Here is a 24,507-nt window from a genome sequence, read left to right as displayed (position 1 = left end):
GAAGCTTTTTGATGACTGCTTCAATTTTTCCATAGTTATTGGCCTGTTGAGATTTTTAGATTCTTCCTGATTGAGTTTTGGAATGTTGTATTTTTCTAGGAATTTGTCCATTTCCTCCAGGTTGTCTAGTTTGTTGGATTGAGCTGTCCATAGCATTGTTTAACAATCATTTGTATTTCTCTGGGGTCTGTTGTTATTTTGCCTCTATAATTTCTGATTTTGTTTATTTGGGTCCTCTCTCTTTGCTTCTTGGTGAGTCTGGCTAGAGGTTTGTCAATCTTGTTTATCCTATCAAAGAACCAGCTCTTGGTTTCATTGATTTTCTGTATTGTTTTTTTGGTCTCTATGTCCTTTATTTCTGCTCTAATCTTTATTATCTCCTTCCTTCTGCTCACTCTGGGGTTTTCTTGTTGCTTTCTTTCTAATTCTTTGAGTTTTAGAGTTATATGATTTACTATCATTTTTTCTTGTTTTTTGAGATAGGCCTGTAGAGCTATAAACTTCCCTCTCAGGACTGCTTTCACTGTGTCCCATAGGTTTTGGATTGTTGTGTTTTCATTGTCATTAGTTTCCAGGATGTTTTTAATTTCTTCTTTGATCTCATTGGTAACCCAATCAATATTTAATAGCATGCTATTCAGCTTCCAGGTATTTGAGTATTTTGGGTTGTTTTTATTGTAGTTTATTTCTAATATTATGCCATCGTGGTCTGCGAAGATGCTTTTTATGATTTCAATCTTCTTGAATTTGGGGATACTTTGCTTGTGACCCAATATGTGGTCTATTTTTGAAGATGTCCCATGAGCACCTGAGAAGAATGTATATTCCCTGGTGTAGGGGTGAAGTGTTCTGAAGATGTCTATTAAGTCCATCTGATCTAGTGAGTCATTTAGGATTGCTGTATCTTTGCTGATTGTTTGTCTATAGGACTTATCCAGTGCTGTCAGTGGTGTATTAAAGTCCCCTACTATGATTGTATTGTTGTCGATCTCTCCTTTGATATCTTCCAGGAGTTTTTTTATGAATTTGGGTGCTCCTGCATTGGGTGCATATATGTTTATTAGGGTTATATCTTCTTGTTGTATTGATCCCTTTAGTATTATGAAGTGGCCTTCCTTATCTCTTGTTATGGCCTTCACTTTGAGGTCTATTTTGTCTGATATAAGTATTGCTACCCCAGCTTTCTTTTCCTTTCCATTTGCCTGAAAGATATTTTTCCATCCTTTCACTTTCAGTCTGTGTGGGTCCCTTCTAATGAGATGGGTTTCTTGTAGACAGCAGATGTATGGGTCATGTTTTTTTATCCATTCAGCCACTTGATGTCTTTTGGTTGGAGCATTTAGTCCATTTACATTTAAAGTTATTCTTGAAAGGTACTGGTTTGTAGCCATTTCTTTTTTTTGTGTGGCTGTTTTCTTTCTGGGCTTTTAATTTTTTCTTTTTATACCAGACCCTTTAGCATTCCTTGCATTGCTGGCTTGGTGGTGATAAACTCCCTTAGCCTATTTTTTGTCTGTGAAGCTTCTTATTTCCCCTTCAAGTTTTAATGATAGCCTTGCTGGATAGAGTATTCTTGGATTCAGTCCTTTGCTTTGCATCACTTTTTAAATTTCCGTCCATTCTTTTCTGGCCTGATGTGTTTCTGTTGAGAAATCATTTGATAATCTAATGGGAGATCCCTTGTATGTGATTTTCCACCTCTCTCTTGCAGCCTGTAAGATGTTCTCTTTGTCCTGAGCATTTGCCATGGTAATTATGATGTGTCTTGGTGTGGGTCTTTTCGGGTTCACCTTGTTTGGGACTCTCTGTGCTTGTGTGACTGTTTTCTTCCCCACCTCAGGGAAGTTTTCTGATATTATTTCTTCGAATAGGCTTTCTAATCATTGTTCATCCTTCTGTTGTTCTGGTACCCCTATTATTCGTATGTTGTTTCGTTTCATGCTGTCCCAAAGCTCCCTTAGGCTCTCCTCCTGTCTTTTAATTTTTTTCTCCAATTGCAGTACATTTTGGGTATGTTTTGCCTCCTTGTCTTATAATTCACTAATTCGGTCCTCCGCTTCTCCTAGTCTACTGTTGATACTTTCAATGGTGTTTTTTATTGCAGCTATATCACTCTTCATTTCTTCTTGGGTCTTACTTAAGTTGTTGATTTTTTCATCTGTTTCTTCTAGCTTCTTCCATATGTTATTGATTTTTTCATCTGTTTCTTCTTGCTTCTTATAGAGGTTGTCGATTTTTTCCTCCATTCGGTTTATGCACTCTAGGATCCTTATTCTGAATTCTTTTTCTGTCATGTTGCATGCCTCTGTATTACTTAGCTCCTTTTCTGGAGAGTCCTCCTTCTCTTTCCTTTGGGGGTTTCTTTGTCTACCCATGTTTGATCTCATTGACATATCTAGACGTTGAGTCGTTCAGTGACTGCTCCCTGGGTGGCAGTGACTCCTTGGTCTGTGGTTGCTCTTCTGGCAGTTGCGGTAGCAGCTGCTCTTCAGTTGGCAGCAGCTCCTCTGGTGGGTGCTGTTCACAGCTGTGGTGGCTCTTCTGGCTGGTGGGGGGCGGTTTCACGTACAGCTGCTTTTCCTCAGCAGAGGGTGTGGTGCTCAGGAGGCTGCTGTTGCTTGGATCTGCTGCGTTGATTTAAGGGCACAAAATACAACACAACCAGGCACCACGTACCAGGCACTAAACACAAATATATTCACGATATTAATAACCCCAAATAAAGGTGACCACCCGATTTAAGAGAATTAGGGGATAAGGAAGAAGGAAGAGAAAAAGCTAAAAGAGAAAAAAGAAAAGAAAAGTAGGGACAAAAAAAAGGAGTGCAAAAATGAAATTGGGAAAAGGAAGGGGGGAAAATAAAAGTGAGAAAAGAAAAGATAAAAAAAAAAGAGTGAAAAGATAGAATGAAGTGGAAGAGGGGAAGAGACTTTTTAAATGAGGAGAATACTCCTATAGAACCGCCACTAATCCCAGCAAATTCCAGCAACAGCTCCCTGGAGATGGATTCAAACTAGAAACAACCAATAATATAACGATGAAAATAGAATGGAGAACACTAATCCTAAAATAAAATAAAGAGAAAATCAAATGGCACTTTAAAAAATAGTAAAATGGTATCAGTAATAATACTGGTTAAAAATAAGAAGGTAGTAATTAAAAGGGTAAAATCAGGTGATGGAAAAAGAAGGAAAAAAGAAAAAAGGAAAAAAAAGAAGAAGAAGAAGAAAAAGGAAAAAAAGGAAAAAAATTGGTTTCTTAGTTAAAAGGTGAAAAAAGAAAAAAAAATTGCAGTAGTGAAGGTCCTTTGGTTCTTCTATTCTTCAGTTTGGCTCACCTTTAGTCCTGTCAGGTATTCAGGAGAGTGTTGGGTTTCCCTGCAATACACTGTTCCTCTGTGTTGTAAACCACAGTCCTTATTTTAAAGCAGGCCGCATTCGTTTCCCAGACTGCCTTATTTTGTGTTTAGCAAAGAGTCAGTTTGTGGCTCAGCCTCTGGGTGGCAGTGTTCTGGGGTTGGCCTCTGAGGCTATATGGCTTCTCAATTGCAGCTAAAACTGATTTGGAGAGGTCAACTATCCAGAGCTGGTTCCTTAATAGTTCCCTCCTCTGTGTTGCTGCTGGGATTGAAAATCCCTCTATAGGCCAGACCCTGTTAACTCCCAGGGACTGATCAGGTTATTTTAATCCTTGATCTCCTTCAGGGTGGAATCTGGGTGTGGCTGTGCTCCTTGCCTGGGGGCTGGGGGTAGGAGTCTCACTCTCCGGAGAGAATGGCTATCCCAGACCTGGGCTCAGGGGTGTGTCAGCACTCAGGTCGCTGCCCCCTCTCCTGGCCCCCCTTTCTCTCCTCAGTCTCTCCCCAGATTCCACTCCTCTGCACCCTCTCCCTCTCTTCAGCACAGGTGAGTGTCTGTATCCGAAATGTCCCCTGAACAGGATTCAGTGAAAACAAACAAACAAACGCCGGCCACGGAAACAGGAAAGGCTTAGGTTCTGTAAGCTCCTCTCTTACTGGCACTGCATAGTCTGGTCAGCTCTTCAGGCTGCCCCCTTTAGGCTCAGTCCTCCGTGATCATAGGACCCAGCTCTCAAATCCCCCGGGGGCGCCAGGAATCCCGCAGATCTCCTTTCCCCCATCAGGGGCTGTGCCTGTCCAAAGGGACACGGCTGTCTGCCACGCGGTCTCCCTCCGACCCTCTGGGCTCAGAGGTCTGGCAAACGTTCCTGCCCAAATCCCTGGTTTTTTTTTTTTTACCTTTCCAGGGGAGTTCTGCCCTTCCCGGCTGCAAACCGTCTCACAGGTGAGCAATTTCGCCAATTCGGGGTGGGTGTTATTAGTTTCAACTGCTCACTCCATTTGCTCCGGGACACAACCTGGGACGCATCTGCCTATATCGCTGCCATCTTCCTTCTCTAGTCGGTCCTTTTGTTTTAACTGTGAAGAAAAAGTGTTCACACCCTCTTAAAGCACTGAGCCAGGAAGCTCAGATTGGGTGGAGCCAGTGGAGGAAGTTTGCCTTTAAAGAGACAGTAATATTTCCTCTAATTTGGTGGGTGCTTCAATTTTGCCAACTTGAAACCATTTCCTCCATGTGCTTGCTCTTGTACCAAAATTACCAAAGCTAATGTATATTTGGTGTTTTGGGTTATGGTAGTGGATCCAAAGGCCCTTAATAAATGACATAAATCTTGCCCTAAAAGGCCAGGCACAGTGTCTATCACCTTCCCTGGTGCAGTGAGAGACTGCGGGGTCATTCTGGAAAAAGAAAGTTGGACATGGGACTTGGTGTATCCTTGGATCTTGCTAGTGATGGTGCACTATGGGTTTTGAGTCTACTCTTTTAGGAGTGTCTCAAGTTACTCATTCAGAAATTAACAAAACTCAGGTACAAAGCCAAAGGGGTAGAAACCATTGAGAGGCAAGAGAAAATGAGGAAGGAGAGGCCTGGGAAAAGTCTCCCTATGATCACAATCTCTCTGTTTTTGCTTGCTTGTTTGTTTGTTTGCTTTTTCATATGGTTCTTGCAGGGTTAAAAGTCTACATTGCATGACATATAAAGATGCACCCAGGGAGTAGATGCAGCTTTCCCTCACAGCCTTCCTACCTCCTCCCTCTCCAGGCCCAGTCAGAGGCAGCTTATCCTAGATTTACCAGTGGATGGATCCAAAAGGTTCAGGACAAAGAGAGAATCTTACAGGCTGCAAGAGAGAGATGGAAAGTTACATTCAAGGGCTCTCCCATTAGATTATCAAATGATTTCTCAACAGAAACACATCAGGCCAGAAAAGAATGGACGGAAATTTAAAAAGTGATGCAAAGCAAAGGACTGAATCCAAGAATACTCTATCCAGCAAGGCTATCATTCAAAATTGAAGAGGAATTAAGAAGCTTCACAGACAAAAAAAGGCTAAGGGAGTTTATCACCACCAAGCCAGCAATGCAAGAAATGTTAAAAGGAATAGTGTAAAAAGAATAAATAAAAAGCTCAGAAAGAAAACAGCCACACACAAAAAGAAATGGTTACAAACAAGTACCTTTAAATAATAACTTTAAACATACATGGACTAAATGCTCCAACCAAAAGACATGGAGTGGCTGAATGGATAAAAAATACATGACCCATACATTTGCTGTCGACAAGAGACCCACCTCAGAAGAAGGGACTCACACAGACTGAAAGGGAAGGGATGGAAAAATATCTTTCAGGCAAATGGAAATGAAAAAAAAGCTGGGGTAGCAATACTTATATCAGACAAAATAGACCTCAAAGTGAAGGCCATAACAAGAGATAAGGAAGGCCACTTCATAATACTAAAGGGATCAATACAACAAGAAGATATAACCCTAATAAACATATATGCACCCAATGCAGGAGCACCCAAATACATAAAAAAAACTCCTGGAAGATATCAAAGGAGAGATCGACAACAATACAATCATAGTAGGGGACTTTAATACTCCACTGACATCACTGGATAAATCCTCTAGACAAACAATCAGCAAAGAAACAGCAATCCTAAATGACTTAATTGACATCTTCAGAACACTTCACCCCAAAGCCATGGAGTATACATTCTTCTCAAGGGCTCATGGGACATATTCAAAAGCAGACCACATATTGGGTCACAAACAGAGTCTCCCCAAATTCAAGAAGATTGAAATCATACCAAGCATCTTCTCAGACCACGATGGCATAATAGTAGAAATAAACTGCAATAAAAACAACCAAAAATACTCAAACCCTTGGAAGCTGAATAGCATGTTATTAAATATTGATTGACTTAACAATGAGATAAAAGAAGAAATTAAAAATATCCTGGAAACTAATGACAATGAAAACACAACAATCCAAAATCTATGGGACACAATGAAAGAAATCCTGAGAGGGAATATATAGCCCAGGCTTATCTTAAAAAACAAGAAAAAATGATAGTAAATCATCTAACTCTAAAACTCAAAGAATTAGAAAGAGAGCAACATGAAAAGCCCAGAGTGAGCAGAAGGAAGGAGAAAATAAAGATTAGAGCAGAAATAAATGACATAGAGACCAAAAAAAAAATACATAAAATCAATGAAACCAAGAGCTGGTTCTTTGAAAGGATAAACAAGATTGACAAACCTCTAGCCAGACTCACCAAGAAGCAAAGAGAGAGGACCCAAATAAACAAAATCAGAAACGATAGGGGCTAAATAACAACAGACCCCACAGAAATACAAATGATTGTTAAAAAATACTATGGACAGCTCTACTCCAACAAACTAGACAATCTGGAAGAAATGGACATATTCCAAGAAAAATACAACATTCCAAAACTCAATCAGGAAGAATCTAAATATCTCAACAGGCCAATAACTATGGAAGAAATTGAAGCAGTCATCAAAAAGCTTCCAACAAACAAAAGCACAGGACCAGGCGGCTTCACAGGGGAGTTTTACCAAACATTCAAGGAAGAACTAAAACCTATCCTCCTCAGACTACTACAAAAAATACTAGAGGAAGGAACACTTCTAAGCTCATTCTATGAAGCCAGCATCACCCTAATACCAAAACCAGGTAAAGACAACACAATGAAAGAGAATTACAGGCCAATATCCCTCATGAACATAGATGCCAAAATCCTCAACAAAATCTTAGCAAATCGCATCCAGCAGTACATCAGAAAGATCAAACCCCATGACCAAGTAGTATTTATCCCAGGGATGCAAGGATGATACAATATCCGCAAATGAATAAATGTGATAGATCACATAAACAAATTGAAAGAAAAAAAACACAGAATCATATCAATTAATGCAGAAAAAGCATTTGACAATATCCCAACACCCATTTTTGATAAAAACTCTCAGCAAGGTGGGAATAAAAGGATCATACCTCAACATAATAAAAACCGTATATGACAAACCTACAGCCAGCATCATACTCAATGGACAAAAACTAACACCATTTCCCCTAAGAACAGGAACAAGACAGGGATGCCCACTCTCACCACTCCTGTTCTATATAGTACTGGAAGCATTAGCCATTGCAATTAGACAAGAAGAAGAAATAAAAGGCATCCAAATTGGAAAAGAAGAAGTAAAACTGTCCTTATTTGCAGATGACATGATATTATACATAAAAACCCCTAAAGTCTCCATCAGAAAATTATTAGGCTTAATAAATGAATTAGGCAATGCATCAGTATACAAAATTAATGCCAAGAAATCTATGGCATTTCTATACACCAATAGTGAACTTACAGAAAGAGAGACTAAAAAAGAAATCCCATTTACCATCGCACCAAAAAAGTTAAGCTACCTAGGAATAAACTTAGCTAAGGAGGTAAAAGACCACTACTCAGAAAACTACAGGACATTGAAAAAAGAGATAGAGGAAGACATAAACAGATGTAAGAACATACCATGTTCTTAGATTGGCATAATTAACATCATTAAATGTCCATACTACCTAAAGCAATCTATAAATTTAATGCACTTCCCATTAAAATACCAACGACATATTTCACAGGCCTAGAACAAACTCTCCAAAAATTCATCTGGAATAAAGAAAGACCCCGAATAGCTGCAGAGATCCTGAGAAAAAACAAAGTAGGTGGGATCTCAATACAAGATATCATGCTGTATTACAAAGCCACTGTTCTCAAAACTGCCTGGTACTGGCACAAGAACAGACATATAGATCAATGGAATAGAATAGAGATCCCAAAAATCGGACTGAAGCAATATGCTCAATTAATATTTGACAAAGGAGGCAAGAACATACAATGGAGTCAAGATACTCTTTTTAATAAATGGTGTTGGGAAAATTGGACAGATACATGCAAGAAAATGAAACTAGACCACCAACTTACACCATACACAAAAATAAACTCAAAATGGATAAAGGACTTAAATGTATGATGGTAAACCATAAAAATAGTAGAAGAATCCAAAGGCAACAAAATCTCAGACATACGCTGAAGCAATTTCTTCACTGATACAGCTCCTAGGGCATTGGAAACTAAAGAGAAAATAATCAAATGGGACTACATCAAAATAAAAAGCTTCTGCACAGCAAAAGAAGCCATCAACAAAACAACAAGAAAGCCCACTGCATGGGAAAACATATTTGCCAATGTTATATCTGATAGTAGCCTAATCTCCAAAATTTATAGGGAACTCATACAACTTAACAAAAGGAAGATAAACAATCCAATCAAAAAATGGGCAAAGGACCTAAATAGATACCTTTCAAAAGAGGACATTCAGAAAGCCAAGAGACATATGAAAACTTGCTCAAAGTCACTAATCATCCGAGAGATGCAAATCAAAACAACAATGAGGTACCATCTCACACCTGTCAGAATGGCTATCATCAACAAATCAACAAACGACAAGGGCTGGAGAGGATGTGGAGAAAAAGGAACACTTGTGCACTGCTGGTGGGAATGCAGACTGGTACAGCCACTATGGAAGACAGTATGGAGTTTCCTCAAAAAACTACAAATGGAACTCCCATTTGACCCTGTGATCCCACTTCTAGGAATATATCCCAAGAAACCAGAAAAACCAATCAGCAAGGATATATCCACCCCTATGTTCATAGCAGCACAATAAACCATAGCTAAGATCTGGAAACAGCCTAAGTGCCCATCAGTAGATGAATGGATTAGAAAACTGTGGTACATCTACACAATGGAATACTATGCTGCTGTAAAAAAGAAGGAACTCTTACCATTTGCAACAGCATGGATGGAACTGGAGAGCATTATGCTAAGTGAAATAAGCCAGTCAATGAAGGAAAAACACCACATGATCTCACTCACTCATGGATAATAAAGACCATTATTAACTTATGAACAAAAATAGATACAGAGGCAGAGCTGCCTCTAACAGACTGTCAAACTACAGCGGGAAAGCCGGGGAGGGTTGAGGGGCGGGAGGGGGGTGGGTGAGAGATCAACTGAAGGACTTGTATGCATATATATAAGCATAACCAATGGACATAAGACACTGGGGGGTAGAGGAGGCCGGGGGATTGTAAAGGGCGGGAACAAAAGGAGACATATGTAATACTCTTTGTAATACTTAAAGAAATAAAGCAATTTTTTAAAAAAAGAACGGACAACTTCAGTCTCTGCTCACCCTCGTACAGCCCTTCCCCATCATTTATGGCATGCTAGCTCTGTGAGCATGATTGGCCTGGTGTACTTTTACTCTTTATACAGGTTCTGAGAGCAGCAGCCTGGTCAGGGAAGACATGTTCCCAGCTGAGTTAAGAGTCATCCTCACAGAACACTGTCAACAGCACCACTGTGAACAGTCTCCTCCTCAGTCCACTCACAGTAGTTTCAGGAGATCTTTAAACAGGAGAGAGACTGCTGTCTATCTGACAAAGGAGGAAACAGCAGCCTAGAAAGAATAGATGGCACACACCAAGCCACACACTGACCAGATTAGGAAGCAAATCTAAGTCTTAGAGTTCCTCTGTCCCTCAGCAACCTCTTCAGATAAGACTGTGGGAAATGTGGTAATGAAACCACAAGTCAGAGTTGGGTGGGGAGATATCTGAACTAGAAAACCCAGTTTTTCTTTCCTTTTCTTTGCTCAATTTAGGAAAAAAGGAAAATAATTCCAGTATTGAGAGAGGAGTGTTGAAATCTCCAACTGTAAATGTGCATTTGACTATTCCTCCATTTGTTTTTGTCAGCATTTACTTCTTGAATTTTGAAGCCCTCTCTCTTTCTTTTTTGAAGCTCAGTTACTTATGAGGTACATGAAAATTCAGTATTATTGTCTTATTGATGAATTAACCTATTTGTCATTATGAAATGTCCTTCCTTATCCAGGGTGTAAAGATGGTATCATTCTGAAGCCTGCTTTGTCTGATATTAATACAGCCCCTGCAAGTTTCATGTGCCTAATCTGGGCATGGTGTATCCCTTTCATGGTATATCTTTTTTAATTCTTTCCTTTTAATTTGTCTGTGTCCCTATATTTAAAGTGGGATTTACTTTAGACAGCATTCAGTTGGGTCTTGCTTTTTCAAAATACAATCTGACTGTGCAATTAGAGCATTAGGATAATTTATATCTAATATGATTATTGATAAGGTTGTGTTTAAATTCATCCTCTTGCTATTTATTTCAGCTTGTGCCATCTATCTTTTTTTTGCCCTTTTCTGCTTTTTTGTAAATTTTTAAAATTTGTTTTATTTCAACTCTTGTGTTATTCTATATCTCATTTGATTTTCTTATTCATTGCTCCACAGTTTGCAATATGCAACTTTAACTTACCATATTCTGCTTTCAGCGAATGTTATATCATATCACATATGTTGTAAGGTCTCTTTCCACCTGCTGCATTACTGTTATACATTATATATTTACAGAAAATATAAACTCAACCATATATTATTATTTTGCTTTCAACAATCAATTGGCTTTTGCAAACATTCTTAATTGATAAAAATATTTTCAGTTTATCCACCTATTCACGATTTTAGGTGGCTCAATACTTTGTTGAGGTGCCAGTTGTCACCCATTTTTATTTTCTACACACCTGACCAATGTTTGAATCAGTCCTGAGCAGCCAGTTATTCAGTGACTTGACATCGTATATTTATAAACAAGTCTTAGTAAATTTAAAAATATTGAAAAAAACCTAAATATCTTTTCTGACTACACTATTATTCAACTAGAGAAGTCACTAACAGGAGAAAAAATGGAAAAACTCACAAAAACATGAAAATTGAACAATACACTCTGGAACAACCAATGGATATAAGAAAGAAGTCAGAAAGGAAATAAAAAATATTTTGAAATAAGCAAAAATGGAAACACACATATAAAAACATGAAATTCAGCAGAAGCAATTCTAAGAGGAAGGATGTCATGATAGACACAACATTAAGAAAGAAGAAAGATCTCAAATAAACAACTTAACTTTACATTGAGGACTCAGAAGACAAGAGAACAAACCAACCCAAAGTCAGCAGAGGAAGGAAACAGAGATAAGAAAAACAATAGAAAAGATTTAAAAACAAAGAACCAAAAAAACAAAAAAAACCCCTAGGAGCTGTATTTTGAAAAAATAATCAAAATGTACAAACATTTTACTAGACTAAAATTTTCAAATAAAGAAGGTTCAAATAAATAAAATTACAAATGGAAAAGGAGACATTACAACTGATATAAAAAAAATTCAAGGATCATAAGGGACTACTGTGAATAGTCATATGCCAAGAAATGGATAAACTAGAGGAAATGGATAAAATTCCTAGAAGCATAAAACCTAACAAGACTGAGTCATAAAAAAACAAAAAATATGAACAGTCAAGTAATGAGTAAGGGGACTGAAGCAGGAATAAAAGATCTCCCAACAAAGAAAAGCCCACTCCAAACAGTTTCACAAGTGAATTGTAGCAAACATTTGAAAAACAATTATTACCCATCCTTTGCAAACCCTCCAAAAAGGGCAGAGGAAGGAAAACTTCCAAACTCATTTTATGAAGCCATAATAACTCTGATATCAATACCAGACAAGGGCACTGCATGAGAAAAAACAAACAAACAAAAAAAACCTACAGGCCAATCTCCCTGATAAATATAAATGCAAAAACTCTCCATAAAAGATTAGCAAACAGAAATCAAGGGCTCATTAAAAGGATCATAGGCTACCATCAAGTGGGATTTCAATAATGGTGAACTTCCTGTTATTAGAGTAAACCTGTACCATGTTATGGTGGATATCATTGTTAGGACAAGAATCTTAAGGTATGGAAGCTCTTACTAAATGCATCTTGCCAAGTATTTAAATGTAGCACAGTATTTTGTAGGTATAGGGGGAAGCAAGATGAGCTTGACAGAAACCCAACCCAATTCCACAATTGTAGCCAACTGAAAAGAAGAAATCAATGTTCAGATTTGCATCTCATGGATGATTAGTGACTTTGAGCATGTTTTCATACGTCTCTTAGTGTTCTTTAATCTTCATTTGAAAAGTGTCTATTTAGGTCAGTTGCCCATTTTTTGATTGCATTATTTATCTTCCTTTTGTTAAGTTGCATGAGTTCCCTGTACATGTTGGAGATTAAACCCTTATTGTTGATAACATTGGCAAATATGTTCTCCCATGCAGTGGGCTTTCTTGTTGTTTTGCTGATGATTTCTTTTGCTGTGGAAAAGCTTTTTATTTTGATGTGGTCCCATTTGTTTATTTTCTCTTTAGTTTCCATTGCCCTAGGAGCTGTATTGGTGAAGAAATTGCTTTGTCATATGTCTGAGATTTTGCTGCTTGTGGATTCCTCTAGTATTTTTATGGTTTTTCGTCCTATGTTTAAGTCCTTATCCAATTTGAGTATATTTTTGTGTATGGTATAAGTTGATATGAAGTTAAGAACAGTATGGAGTTTTCTCAAAAAACAAAAAAATGGAACTCCTATTTGACCCAGTGATCCCACGTCTAGGTATGTATCCCAAGAAACTAGAAACACCAATCAGAAAGGATATATGCACCCCTATGTTCATAGTGACACAATTCACCATAGCTAAGATTTGGAAACAGCCTAAGTGCCCATCAGCAGATGAATGGATTAGAAAACTGTGGTACATCTACACAATGGAATGTACTACACTTCAGTAAAAAAGGAGGAGTTCTTACCATTTGCAACAGCATGGATGGAACTGGAGAGCATCATGCTAAGCAAAATAAGTCAGTCAGAGAAAGATAAATATCACATGGTCTCAATCATTTATGGAATATAATGAACAACATAAACTAATGAGCAAAAACGGATACAGAGACAAAGAAGCATTGATCAGACTGTCAATTCTCAGAGGGAAGTTAGGAGAGGATGGGGGTAAGGGGAGAGATCAAACAATGGACTTGTATGCTTGCATATAAGCCTAACCAATGGATATAGACACCATGGGGGTGAGGGCATGAGTGGGGGGGAGTGTAGGGTGCATTGGGCCGATAAGGACACATATGTAATACTTTAATCAATAAAAAAATAAAGAAATTAATATTTAATTAACCAGATAGTGTATAAAAGCACTCCTTTTGGGGAGGCAAAGCTTTGTCTGTGAATCCTCCATCTCCTTTACTTGATGAAGAAAATAAAACTACCTTGCTTAAACCATGTCTTGTGCTTAAATAGAGCATCCAAGCATGAGAGCCTTGAGTAACATCAGGAAACTTTAGCCACAAAGTGACTAAGTCCAAGACAGGTTAGAAGACACAGGATCTAAGAGTTGCTGGTGAGTTAACAATAGCTAGTACAGATGTCAACAATACAATAGTTTCCTGCTGTGGATAACGAACACGCTTCTACTTGCAACAAATGAAGAAAATGCTATAGTGCAATGACTAAAATGACCCCTTTATGATGAGTTTGGCCTTGTCGCCAAACTCATCTCAAAGTAATGTCTTGCTTGTTGCTTTTTGCAATGTGATCCTATATTTAAGACAAAGGTTGGGGTGAAGTGTTAAAAATCTCCAACTTATTTCCAAAACAGTGGCCTCTAATTTTACATACTTTTCTTGGTGCCCAGATTGGGGGAGCTCAATGTAACTGTCGCAGGTGGTGCCAGAATATGTGTGAATAATGGGCACAAGATTCTGCATTATGGTGTCTTTTCCCTGCAGAAATTTTTAGACAAAGTATTTCCAATGGACTTGATCAGTTATGCAGCAGTTGTTAGTGAAGTGCCCAGCGAGGAACCCATATTGGAACCAACTTTAGAACTCCATCTCTGAGCAACAAACAAGTCCCTGGTCTCAGGCTGCACCACAAGCCACCCGGAGTGTGAAACCACAAGAGCAAAGTATAAGCCAGTGTCAAACCCAGTCACCTAGAAAACAAAGGACGATGAGGCCAGAAATGCAAAACAGGAAGCACAGCACAAAACCGCTTATCTCAGCCAACACCATGAGACTGTAAAGAAAATCAAGAATGAAAAAGAAAGAGAAAGCAATCAAAAGACTAAAATAACTAGCAGCAGCCAGCAAACTTATAAGAAAACAAGTTGGAGAAAATTCAAAAGGAGACAGCCCTTTTCCAGCAGCTAGGAGATTTGAAAGGAGTCTTTTAAAAGTCGAAGAAAACCAATGGATACCAGAAATAAACACACACATGACTTCTTTTAAATGGGATGGGAGTAACCTGAATCATTTGGTCCACACTTGATACTTGTCTATAATTTATCCACTATTTTGAAAATGTGGAAAATTGTAAAATGTTTGTTAAATTGACTGATCCTGCCTTTCAACATAAATTGAGGAGCAGGGGGAGTAGGTGTTTTGGTTTGTTGCTTTCTAAACCAAAGCTGGAGTGTCTAAAATAGACATATGATTTTTATCCACTAAGGGACAGAATCTCCTATACACAAATAAAAGCATCTTAAAAATTAGAGGGGAGAAAAGAGGGAAGAGCAAAGAGAAGAGAGTCATCAGAATGAGAGAGAAACTCTGTGTGCTTAATCTTGTACTCTGTAGCATTTCCAGTAAAATTTCTAAAACTAAAAATGAAATAGCAGAATATGAATAGCTCTGCATAAATACTAGTGTGTTTTGAGAAACAGTAAAAATGGTGCATTTGGGGTCTTCAGAGTGACAGGCTGAAGCAGAAACAGTGCACAATGTCACAGGAATGACGAAACAGGAGAGGCTGAGGAAAACATAGGGGAACTCTTAGAAACAGAGGGGAGGACTGTGAAGTCTTCCATGCTGTGTAAGATAGTTTGGACCAATTTCACCAAGTCACCAAGGAGTGGGGGACACTCAGCTGACATATGACTGACAAATTATTGAGGGCCTTGGACATATTGGATGTTGGGGTATAATTCAATAAGTAAACTATTATAAATCCCAGATATCCATACTTATATATAGTACATACTTCTCACATATGTACTTGTATTTGTAAGTTGCCTCATTCAATTTGCTACTATTTTGGTGAGGATTTTATGTCTGTATTCATAAAGGGTATAGGTTTGTAGTTTTTTTTCTTGTAGTACCTTTGAAGGATCTGGACCTCATGGAGTGAATGATGAAGTACTTCCTCCTTTCCTGGTTTTTGAAAGTCTCTGCAATGTATTGGTATTAATTCTTTAAATGTTTAATGAATTCACTAGTGAAGCCATCTGGTATTGGGCTTTTCCTTGGTTGTAGTTTTTATTTTAATTTAACTTCTTTTAGATTTTATTTTGGCTTGAGTCACCTTCAGTAGTTTGTGTCCTTCTAGGAGTCTAATGTACAGCATAAAAAAGCAAGAAAAGAAAATAAAGTTTGCAGTTAGCTTACAGATTCCAACGGCCAGAACCCACCTTAGGTTTACCTATGGAGGGCCAAAAATAATCCCACTACAGTAATAGAAAAGTGTGCAAACATTTCTATATAACAGAAGCAACCTGAATAGCAAACAAACTATGAAAAACATTTTCAAATTCAATGGTAATCAGTAAAATGGATTTGTAAATGGACAAAGACATCATTATGTATGTCCGTAAGGTGATAAAAAATTAACAGTGGAATATCACAAAGTGCAAGTGCAGATTTGGGGACTTCTCACACATGGCCTGTGTCAATGAGAATTGGCATAAGGGTCTCGAGTCACATTGACAATATCTAGTAGATGACAGCCATCCATCAGTTGTTGCACAGAGATATGCAGTATGTGGGGATTATTTTGCCGGAAGCATATATTTTGGAACAGCCTAAAAGTTTTTTAATAAAAAATTTGATATAATTTTATACAAATAATATCTTTTATGTAAAAGCTTAAGATACAAAATCAGTATTAGACATTATCGATAGATACATATGTATGTAGAAGTGTAAATACTCACATGAGATGATACACAAAAAGCTCAGAATATTGGTTGCCTCTGAAGGGCAGAGGGAGAGGGAAAAACATAAATGAAATGCATGTGTAATGTGTTAACTTTTTAATCAGAGAATATCTGCAGTAAAAATGCCAAAGTACTTATGTTTGTTCATTGCAAATTGTGGTTTTTGTTTCATAAGTTCACTTAAAAACTTGTTTCAAAACTGCATAATATTTAAAACTGAATAAGTAAATATAGCCTAATCTTAGTTATGTAACATCTTGTATTTTCTAACACCAAGATGAGTGACACAATATTATGCCTCATTTGAAGGAAACATTTTTGCCAATTGATTCCAGTGGTTGTACCAATTTCTGTTTATATCTACTGGGACACAAAACGGTGATCACTGGGAGACAAGGACCTCAGAGCCAGCCAGGAAAAAACATTTGATTAAACACTGAGACAGGAAGTGAGTTTTTCTTTAATTTGTGCTCAGTGTTGATTCTATCTCTTTGGATATGGCACCCTCTTCTCTCCACCAACTGCTCAGGGGGCTAACAACAAACTTACTATAACAGAGGAAAAAAAATTACCTTGCTGCAAATGACATTGGCTTGTTTGAAGTAATGAGAATTTCTTGTGCTCAACATGCTTTGTGTCACATGGGTATCCAGTGGCCAAGAGGAAAAGTACAGTGCACCTTCCCAGGAGAAGATTGGATCTGGGACATGAGTCCTTGAAGGACTGACATGAGAGGGAGTACTGTTTCCAGAAAGCCTATTAGGATTCCAAAACATAAAATAAGATAATGTTCCCCTTCTTATTCCATAAAGAATGCTTTTTTCACTTCATGCCTTTTCCAGCTGGAGGGATGTAAGCCATGGATTGGTTTTAAAATACTTCCTGCTTTCCTGTAAGCTGTCACAGAAAAAAAGGGACCAAACATTGTGTTCACAGTGCATTGTGTTAGCATCACCAGGTTCGCTTAAAGTTATGTATAGACTTTTGAGGGCATAATTTGAGTTAGGAAACTAGCAATGGAAATGGTTCCTTGATGGAGAATTACTCTTAGGAGTCTGAACTGGAGGTGACCTCAGGCTTACCAGCTCCATGTGGAAACTTATGTTTTATTCTTTTCCTGTTTTTATACTGGAAGAGGATGGAACGACTTCCGAAGAGCAGACATGGAACTAAGGCTGAAGGCAAGAATGCCTATAAGAGGCACCATTTCCTTACCTCAAACACAGTGACAGAAACCCAGTGTTTTAAACTAAAGAAGAAAAAGTCAGTGCTTATTTCTTCTTTACCTTTCCCACCACCGTCACCCCCACCTCCACCCGACCCCTTCAGCACAATGTTCTCCCTCCACACCATGTGCGGGAAATGTGGAAATGAAACTTCAGGTCAGAAGTTGCAGGGTTTTGAACTGAATTGTGAATAAATGTTCTCTTTCCTTGTCCACTTTGAGCAGAAAACGGAAATATCTCTCAGAAAGATTTACTAATCATGCAGGTTATGAAACATCCCAGAACACTGCAGAAAAGGAAGAACCAACACGGAGTAGAAGAAATAAAATAATAGATTTTAGAACACTGCAATGAACTTGGAATCCATTTGGGCTCATAGAACTCTAGAACTCCCCAGGTTCTCACCCTTCTTGGTACCTTGAAAGTTTTAGCTCCTAGTTCAGTGTCGCTCTCTCCAACACCACTTTTGTTAACTTCCTGTAATTCAATCAGCCAAGTAGGTGACATCTCCATCACATGTACTACTAATGGTCTTAAATTCCATTCTCTTCAGCCACCCATCCTGAGTCATCTCTCAGGCTTTGCCTTTGACAGTAACTATGACCTTTCTGTTGTCTCAATTTCAAGCAGAGAACTCCCCACCCAAAGAACAGAGACCCAGGGACCTCAGCTGGTCCTTGGTGGAAGGTCACAGCTGACACTTCCTTTTCTCCCACAGCTTAGGTGACTATGTTGAGCACTTCTACACAAGTGTTCCTGGTCATTTGTGAGTGAAAAGAGGCGGTAATATTTTCCCATGTGTGCCTGTTCATCCTTTCAATCCTTCTAATCTCATTTATTTAACATAAAACTGGGCCAAGCACCATCCCTGGAGAAACACAAGGACCACTTTTCTTTCAAAAACACTGTCTTCCCTGGACTTGATGAAGGACTTGGAGCAACCTTCTCCATGTAGCAGTTCTTACTGTTGGCTATGGGTCCAAAGTGGGCTTCTTATGTAGACTTCCTATGACCTGAGAACCCCCTAAATTTGTTGGAAACTTTTGTATGTATTTAGATGTGACAGTTTCCTGGGAGGGAGATTTACAGCTTTAATGAGATACCATGAATGTCCATGACTGAAAAATCGGAAGCAACCCTAACTTAATAAGACACACAGCTTTTCTTATTCAGGAAATGCAGAAGATAAGCAGTTTGCATCATCTTCCTCACTGAGGCTCATCCTGGTGGGCAAATCTGGTTGGGGAAAGAGTGCCACTGGGAACAGCATACTCTGTCAACCTATGTTGGAGTACAGGCTGGGGGCCCAGGCCATGGCCAGGATGTGCCGGTTGGCCACAGGCACATGGAATGAAAGGAACATCCTAGTGGTTGACACACCCTCCATCTTTGACTCAAGACCCAGGACCAAGAGATATACAAGCACATCAGGGACTGCTACCTGCTCTCAGCCCCAGGGCCCTATGTGCTTCTGCCTATGACACAGCAGGGGCGCTTCACTGCCCGGGACATGGTGGCAGTGAGTTGGGTGAAGGAGGTCTTTGGGCAGGAGCCATGAGACACGTGGTGGTCCTCTTCACCTATAAGGAGGACTTAGGGGACGTATCCTTGGATGAGTATGTAGCCAAAATGGACAACCACAGCCTGCAGATCCTGGTTCAGGAGTGTGGGAAGAGGTATTGTTGCCTCAACAACCATGCCACAGGGGAAGAGCAGAGGAAACAGCTGGAGAAGCTGATGACTGTGGTTGAGAACTTGGAGAGGGATAACCAGGGTAACTTCTACACAAACGACCTCTTCTGTGATGTACAGGTGAAGCAGGGACGGGGCGGGGGGCGGGGGGGACAGCACCCTAGGAGAAGAGCACAGGTGCTACTTGGCCACAGTTCAAGTGCATATTGAAGAGCAAAAGCAAGACCTGAAGGAGACTGGGAGTCACTGGGCATACAAGGCAGTGCACAGAGTTAAAAATTGTATTTTGCCTGATATAAGTGTGCTATTTTAGCTCTTTTCTTCTTTCATTTTCATTTCATGAAATATATTTTTCATCCCTTTACTTTCAGTCTCTGTGTGTCTTCTATTCTGTGGGGAGTGTCTTGTATACAGCATATATATCAGTCTTGTTTTGTCATCTATTCAGCTACCCTATGCCCTTTTGAAGCCTTTCATCTATTTATAAATTTCATACATTTAAATTGATAAGTATTTATTTATTGACTATTTTTAAATTTACACCTGTGTTCCTTTTTTTTTAAATTGTTACTTCTTAGAGAAGTTCCTTAAATTTTTCTTGTAATACTAGTTTAGTGGTGATGAACTCCTTGAGCTTATTCTTGCCTGGGAAGCCTTTTATCTCTCCTTCAATTTTAAACGATAACCTTTCTAGGTAGAGTAATCATGCTTGTAGGGCCTTACTTTTCATGAAGTTGCATATTTCATACCAATCTCTTCGGGCCTTGAAAGTTTCTATTGAGAAGTTAATTGGTAGTGTTATGGGAGCTCCCTTATAGGTCTTTCTGTTGCCATTTTTAACATTCAATACTTGTTTCTAGGCTTTGCCATTTAAATGATGATGCACATTGGTGTGGGCCATTTTGGGTTCATCTTGTTAGGACTCTGCAGTTCCTGGACTTGTGTGTCTTTTTTCTTCACCAAATTAGAAAAGTTTTCAGTCATTATTTTTAAAAATAGGTTATCAATCTCTTGGTCTCTCTTTTCTCCTTCTGGTATCCCTATGATGGGAATGTTTATATGCTTCATATTGTTCCAGAAATACCTAAAATTATTCTCACTTTTAAAAATTATTTTTTCTTTTTGCTGCTTTAATTGGATGATTTCTACTACCATGTCTTCTAAATCACTGATTTGATTATTTGCTTCACCAAATCTCCTGTTGATTCATCCTGGAGTATTCTTCATCATAGATATTGTATTCTTCATTTCTGACTGGTTCTTCTTCATGGTTTCTACCAGTATGTCCTTTTTTATGCCTGCGATCTCTCTGTTGAAGTTCTCACTAAGTTCCTTGATCATCCTTATAACCATTGTTTTGAACTTAGCATTGATTTCACATTTAGAGAAAGGAGCAGGACCCAGATTTTCCAGTTAAAGGAAGATGGGTTTTTGTATGTATGTTGTAGGGAGATCAGGGAAATGTGGTGTTTGGTGTTGAGAGGAATTCTCCTCAGTATCTATTTCTTAAACCTCCTGACAAATTTTTTCTCAGTGTGGACTTAAAAATATCTCTATCTCTATCTCTATCTCTCTCTATATATCTACACTAATAAATGAGAAACATGCAAATTAACCATTACTCCATCATGCCCACAAGCCACACACACCAGCCAATCAGGAGTATGGAAAATAGTGGGACAAGGATGGCTGAGTCCATGGAGCCAGCCAGAGCAGGCAGGAGGCTTGGGTAGCCCCAGCGACAAAGGAAGCCAAGCTTCCCACTTGCCTGGGTCAGCACCGAAGGACGGGTCTGTGGGCAGTAGCCATGGAGCAGGCCAGAGTGCAGGAGGCTGCACTCCTGCACTGGCTGGAGGCTGAAGGAGGGGCCTGTGGGCTTGGGAGGTTTGAGTCATCAGGGCCAGCTGCTGAGGGAGGGTTCTGCAAATGGCCCTCAGCCCTCACCCAGGCTGGCCACATTCCCATGGGGTGAGGGTCCCTGCTGCGGGGCATGGCTAGCCTACAAACAGCCATCAGCCCCTCACCCAGGCTGGCCAGGCACTCCAGCAGACACCCCCTCCCTGAATGGTGTGTGGCCAGCCTGAAAATTGCCCCCAGTCCCTTACCCAGGCTGGCCACACCCCCATGGTGCATGGGTCCCTGTTGGGGGGTGTCGCCAGACTGAAAACAGCCCTCAGCCTCTCACCCAGGCTAGCACCATCCCCAGTGGGGACCCCCACCCCAATGGGGGTGTTGCTGGCCTGAAAACCACAACAGGCCCTTTTCAAAGGCTGCCTTCGCACCAAGAAAACCCCTACCCTGCTCCAGGACACCCTTCAGGGCCAACCAGTTGGCCCCCACTCGTGCACCAAGCCTCTAGCTATACTAATAAAAGGGTAATATGCTAGTTAGACTGGGAGACCTTCCAGGAGACCTTCTGGACAAAGCCATGGTAGCAGGGCCAAGGTACAGGTGCTTAGGGGCCAAGAGGGGAGGGCAATTGTGGGTGATCAGGCCAGCGGGGGTAAGGGGAAATTGGGGTGAGCAGGCCATCAGTGGGGGGTCAGTTGGGGTGATCAGGCCAGCGGGGGGCAGTTGGGGGTGGTCAGGTTGGCACAGGAGGGCAGTATGGGGTGTGCAGGCCAGTTGGGGGGCAGTTGGGGGCAAACAGGCTGGCATGCAGAGTGGTTTGGGGCAACCAGGCAGGCAGGCAGGTGAGTGGTTGGGAGCCAGCCATCCCTAATTGCAAGAGGGATATCTGACTGCTGGTTTAGTCAGACATCCCTCAAAGGGTCCCAGATTGGAGAGGGTACAGGCCGGGCTGAGGTACACCCACCCCTACTCTTACTGTGCATGAATTTCATTCAGTGGGCCACTATTATATATATAATTTCAGAGAGGGAGGGAGAGGGAGAAAGAGAAACCTCAATGGTGAAAGAGAATTACTGATTGGCTTCCTCCTGCAGGCACCTACTGAGGATCTAGCCAATAACCCATGTATGTGCCCTGACCAGGAATTTAACTGAGACTTCATGGTTCATATGTTGACACTAAGCCATACCAATTGGTTTCAGCATAGATTTCTCATTCTTTCTATTTTGTGTCTCTGCTGATTTTAGGCTGTAATCCATTTTGAAGACTGAGCCCAACAAAAAAGTAATTCTTTCAGGGATTGCTGCTCAGAGGACATTTGTATAAATAAATGACTTCACTTACCACTCATATAATTTATAAATAAACTAGAAACTTTCAGGGATAGAGTTGGATGAGCAGACAGAACTAGCTCTGAGGAAATCTGGTGGGAGAAGAGCACTGGGAAGTGTGAGAAGCACAGCTCAGCATGTTATCCATCTGAACACCCATCACCAACATCAACTCTGTGGACAAAGCTGAATTTGTGAACATTTCTCTTCTTAGTTGATAAGAAGCTGTTTTCTACTCCCTATCCTTAAGGAATAAAGACATAACCCTTCTTTCAAAAGGAGTGTCTGTGTATTTAATAGTGATTCAAGTTTGTATTTGGTGGCATCCTATTCAGATGAGCCAGTTTTCAACAACTAGCATGTTCAGCTTGCCCCAGTCAAGTCTGATCCAATATGAGTTATTCAAATGGCTTTCCCCATTGCCAATGTTTCTAGATAGCAAGGAGAAAAAAATATTTAAAACATAATTGTTTAGCTCTGACCAATATGGCTGAGTGTCAGCCCATGCACCAAAGGGTTGTGGGTTTGATTCCCAGTCAAGGGCACATGCCTGGGTTGCAGATTAGATCCCCTGCTCCAGTTAGGGCTTGTGCAGGAGGCAACAAATCAATGTGTCTCTCTCACATCTCTCATTCTCTCTCCCTCTCTCCCTTCCTTCTCTCCTCCCTCCACCCTTCCCTTCCACTCTCTCTAAAAAATATGAATCAAAAAAATATTTCCAGGTGAAGATTAACAACAACAAAAATGTAATTGTTTGTTTCTGTGACACTAAACATTGATGAATAAGGAAAGGGTAATATTTCCCACAGATGTAGGCTGGACATAATGATCAAAGAGAAAGGAAGAATCAGAGAGATTTTGATCAATTTCTTTATTTAACAAATATTTATTGAGAACCACTCTTTGTCCAGTATTGTGCTTGTCTACAGGTAACAGTGGAAATACAAGATGCAGATGGTCCTACCATCCTCACAGATTAAATTACTGGGGTGACATTGATTAATAATATTATATGAGTTTCAGATATACAAATGTATAATACATCATCTTTGTATTGCATTGTATGCTCACAGCCCCAAACCTTGTCTTATTCCATCACCATATTTTTGACCCTTTACTCTCTTCAACCTTTCCCCACCCCCCTTTCCCACCAGTAACCACCATACTGTTGTCTGTGTCTGTTAGTTAGTTAGTTTTTTGTTCTCACCCAAGGATTTTCCTAAATTGATTTATTAGAGAGAGTAGAAGAGAGGAGAGGGGAAGAGAGTGGGAGGTAGGGGAAAAAAGAGGGATAGAGGGAGAGAGAGAGAAAGAAAGGAAGAGAAAAACATGAACATGAGAGAGTACATTGATTGCCTCCTCTTGCAGGGGCCCTGTCTAGGGCTGGGGATGCAACATCCCACCCAGGAATGTGCCATTGACACAGAATCAAACCCATGACCCTTTGGTTTTTGGTTTGATGCTCTAACTATTTAGTAATGCTGTCCAAGGCTATGAGTTTATTTGTTTTATTTGATGGCTGATTGATTTCTATTTTATACCCCAAGTATGAGTGCAATCATATGGTTCTTATACTTTTTCATCACACATTTGTGCTAAGTATGATGCTCTCAAGATCCAGCAACTGGGTAGTTTTGAGTTGGTTCGCCCATGGACATGTCTGGTAGTTCGCAGGCTCTTGGGCAGGCTAAGGTGATGGGGATAACTGGGTCTTGTGTCCCTCACCATCCATCAGGCAGGTCTGGGCCTCTTTATGAAGCTGTTTCAGGGTCCTGAAGACCAGAAAGAGACAGCCAGCCACAGGGCATCAGCACTTTTGGAGACTACTTGCATCATGCTTCTACTGCCCTTTTGTCCAGGGAAAATCACAGGGCCCACCCAGATGCAAGGAGTAGAGAAACAGACTCAGCAGGATGTGGGAGGAGCTACAGATCCACAACCCAAAGAGGCAAGTGTACAGAGATGGGAATAATTCATGGCTTTATCTGCCATCTGTCACCCAGATTAACATGAACTATCAGCATTGGAGCTGGGCTTTGATGGCTTATTGTTTCATCTCCCATGATTTTACT

At 40.0% G+C, this 24,507-nt stretch overlaps 1 pseudogene across 1 annotated transcript; it reads left to right on the top strand.

The window, feature by feature from the left end:
* Positions 1–17,473: 17,473 nt before the first annotated feature.
* Positions 17,474–23,415, top strand: LOC308527295 (GTPase IMAP family member 5-like; annotated as a pseudogene). Its single transcript has 3 exons — positions 17,474–17,717; positions 18,735–19,373; positions 23,365–23,415. The product of its transcript is annotated as a GTPase IMAP family member 5-like (transcript).
* Positions 23,416–24,507: the final 1,092 nt, after the last annotated feature.

The sequence above is a fragment of the Myotis nattereri genome (assembly GCF_964212035.1).
Source record: "Myotis nattereri genome assembly, chromosome: 11".
In the NCBI taxonomy this organism is placed as follows: domain Eukaryota; kingdom Metazoa; phylum Chordata; class Mammalia; order Chiroptera; family Vespertilionidae; genus Myotis; species Myotis nattereri.
Note: the sequence above shows the minus strand (reverse complement) of the source record. Positions and strands in the feature narration are given on the sequence as shown.